General features: G+C 47.1%; 1 protein-coding gene across 1 annotated transcript in view; it reads left to right on the top strand.

Annotated features, from left to right (window-relative positions):
* Positions 1-3,709, top strand: part of Mok (MOK protein kinase) — a 33,158-nt gene that overhangs the window by 15,881 nt on the left and 13,568 nt on the right. The gene's annotated exons all lie outside the window — the stretch shown is intronic.

The raw sequence follows: 3,709 nt of genomic DNA, 5'->3' as shown, positions 1-3,709 counted from the left end.
ATCACATGGGATATCCATCTCACAGATCACATGGGATATCCATCTCAAAGATCACATGCTACCAGAAGACACAGGAAAACAGAACCAAGCAAAACAGCAGCTAGGCCTGGTGAAACACCTGTAATCCAGGCTTCTTGAGAGACTGATGGAGATTACCAAGACCTAAGACCAGGGCTAAGTGGCAAGACTCTGTCTCGAAGTGCTAAAGACAAAAGGACTGAAGATATTAGCTCAGTGGTAGAATGCTTGCCTGGCATGTGGAAAGCCTGTGATCAATCCCTAGTACTGAAAAATTTAAATAAGAGAAAGAAGTGGAAAAGGAAGAAACAATTGCTGTAGTTATGTGGACACCGTCTTACTTGTGGTGGCACTGGTGAAACCATCAGAGATATCTAAATCATCAGCTCATACAACTGAGGCCGGACTAAAGATTCTGGCCAGTGCTTTGACGCCTAGCAACACCCACTGTCAGCAGTTTTCATTTCAATGAATCTTTAGGCCAGATGTGGAGTTCACATCTGCAGTCTCAGAATACAGGTGGCTGAGGCCGGGCTGGAATCTAGAGGTCGGCATAGACCACAGGGCAAGTCCCTAGTTACAGCATAATGAGGCTCTATCTCAAAACCAAACACAACCTAAAGGAGCCTGCACAGTCACTTCCTTTGGTTGTTTAGCAGGAATTCTCTCTGTATCTGAAGGGTGCATACTTAATGTTAGAAACCTTATTTTGCTTCCCAGGGTGTGAAAAATATTTATACTTTATACTCAAGAGAAGGAGAGATGTCTGTGTTGCTATATATTTAGACATTTGAGAAAGCTTAGTTTAGAAACTAGTATCTTTAATTTCCAATAGCTAGGGAATGTTTAATTGAAGAAACTGAAGCATTTCTTTCTGTATCTCCCACAGAGACGGTAAGAGACACACTGTTAGCTCAGCAGTCATTGTTGATAGTTCCCCAGGCACAACTCATCTGCCTCTTCTGCGGGGTGTAGAAGGCAGTTTACTCTCAAGGTGGCCAAGGATGACAGACACCCAGGTCTTCAGACCTGTTGACAGGATCTAGGGCTGTTTTGGGGACAGAGGTGGCTGGGATGAAGTGTTGGGGTAGAACAGGCAGAGGTCTGTGCACAGGTAATTAAACATCGTGGCTTTTTCTGGGACACAGGTTCAGAAGTGAGGTCATCATGTGATCTGAAGATGAAGTTTTCACCCCCAGACACTGTGTCAGGCCCAAGTGAAGAGGCAGTGATTTTAACAAAGTGGCCTTCAGGTCTCCAAAAAGTAAAGTAGGCAACTGTTATTACCATGATCCACTTGTCAAAGGAGTTATGTACAGCAAAATAGTATTTCATTTGTCTGTAGGACCTCAAAAGTGGGTAATTTTTGAAGCCAACCAAAAGCAGATAACCAAGAGGTAGCTGAGGTTCAGAAGGGAGGGAGGGCAGGCAAGGGTGTTAAGTGTGTGTGGAAGAGCCCAGTGGTGCTCACAGGCTGCTCGTGCCTAGAGTTGGGGTTTTGGATGCTGCTGGTAGTTCTAGTCTCCCTCTCCCTCCTTCCCCCTCTCTCAGGTTTTTTTTGTTTGTTTGGTTTTTTTTTTTTTGTTTTTTTTGTTTTTTTTTTTAGACAGGGTTTCTCTGTGTAGCCCTGGCTGTCCTAGAACTCACTTTGTAGACTAGACTTGTCTTGAACTCACAGAGATTTAACTGTCTCTGCCTCCCAAACACTGGATGCTGGGATTAAAGGCCTGTGGCAGCACACTGTGTCCTTGCCAGTTGCTTCTGAACGTTGGGGAATAGATTTGCAGTGATGAGCCCCTGTCTGTAGATGCCCGATAGAAGGCTGTGTGGCGTTAACGTCAGTGCTGAGGATGGCTCACAGGCTAGGGCTCTTTTGTATGCACTGAATCCAAGTGTTGCCAGCCACAGCAGGCACTCCAGATGTTAAAGTCAGGATAAAACAACTGCTGGCATATACAAGGCATTTATTTTTGAAGTACATACCATGATCCCAGAGTTAGTAACACTTGTAGGCAGATGTCTTAGGATAGATGAAGGCAGGCTGCTGCTGCAGCTGACCTGTCGGTCACCCGAGGCTGTTCACACTGCTCAGGTGCTGGTCTTTTTTTTTTTTTTAAGATTTATTTATTTTATGTATATGATTGCAATAGCTATGTGTATACTTGTGTGCCAGAAGAGGAAATCAGTCTCCATTACAGATGGTTGTGAGCCACCATGTGGGTGCTGGGAATTGAACTCAGGACCTCTGGAAGAGCAGCCAGTGATCCCAACTTCTGAGCCATCTCTCCAGCTCTTAGGTGCTGTTCTTAATATTTATAGAAATGCATTAATCTACCCAATGTCCCCCACACCCAGGGGGAACTCAAAACCCAAAGAGAGAAGCATTTGCCCAAGGCTATCTACCTGAAGTGGTAGAACTCACTGGAACTAGCCCCGGCTCCAGAGAGCTCTCAAGCACATGTCACGCTGCTGAGGAACAAACTGCCACTGGTCCTGTTTGTGTCCTCTCCACAGATGAGCTAGCCAAGGACTGAAGGATAGGTAGTAACCCTGTGTAAAGCTCTTCGGGTAGGACAGAGCTGCACTGATCTCATTGTGTAAACCCTCAACATCCTGGCGTGGTTGGGGCTTTCAGTAAGTACCTCTCTCCAGACTGTCTGTTCTTGTGATGACGCTGCAGACTCACTAAGAATTCTCAGTCACTAAAGCTTTTGCTTTGAATAGCAGGTCACATGACTTCAATAACTGCTTCCTCTGGCCATTAGAGCATACAGTAGCCCTGTCAGACACTAAAGAACAAACACGGAGCTAAGGAAGGGCTTCAGTTGTCACTCACGTGTGCCTTGTGTGAGGTCTGGAATGGGCAGGAATCTGAGAAGGTGGAGACTTGGCATCGTAGGTGTGGTTTTTGACATTCAAGATGCAGGAGGCTCTTACAGAAATAGCTAGAAGAGAGTATCCTACCGCTGCTTTCCCTTTGTCTAGCAGGTGTCAGGGGAGGCAGGGCTGATGAGCACTGGAGACTCTAGGCTTACCTGGACCTGTGGCAGAGTCAGATGAAGGCATCCTGAATCCTGCCATGGCTGCTGGAGAGGTGCTAACACAGAGAACACAGATTGCCCTGAGTGGAGAGTGCTTCCTGATGATGTTTGGCAGTCTCTGGGGGGAAGTCCAGCCAGGTCTCTGGTTAGCAGAGCCAAGGCACTGGCTGCTGAGGCTGCACCCCTGGCTGCACAGTCTTTGCTCCTAGCCTGTCCCTTCCCTCCTTATGAATGTTTGGTCTCCTAAACCATGAGACTTTCCAGTGGCAACAGCCTGTGTCTACCTTACTTGAAGAAGAGGTTGGCTCAGAACACCATTTAGAAGACCAGTTGCCCTTGGTTAGTGGCAGAGCTGTGTCACTTGAGGGTTGTAGCTTTCAGGGGCTGTGTGGGTGGATCAGGCATCCTAAACGGAGTCCATGATATTGGGAGAATGAAACAAGGTAAGAGAAACCAAACAGTTGGCTTGACAGAGATCATACTGCACCGTTCTCATGTGTAGCTGGTGAGTCGTGGCTCACCAGCATGGAGCCAAGCTGTAGTGCACACACACTAGTGTGGAACAGAGCTGTAGTGCACACACACCAGCGTGGAGCAGAGCTATAGTGCACACACCAGCGTGGAGCAGAGCTGTAGTGCACACACCAGCG

This window comes from Grammomys surdaster, unplaced genomic scaffold (assembly GCF_004785775.1).
Source record: "Grammomys surdaster isolate TR1022 unplaced genomic scaffold, NIH_TR_1.0 144, whole genome shotgun sequence".
NCBI classification, from domain to species: domain Eukaryota; kingdom Metazoa; phylum Chordata; class Mammalia; order Rodentia; family Muridae; genus Grammomys; species Grammomys surdaster.
Note: the sequence above shows the minus strand (reverse complement) of the source record. Positions and strands in the feature narration are given on the sequence as shown.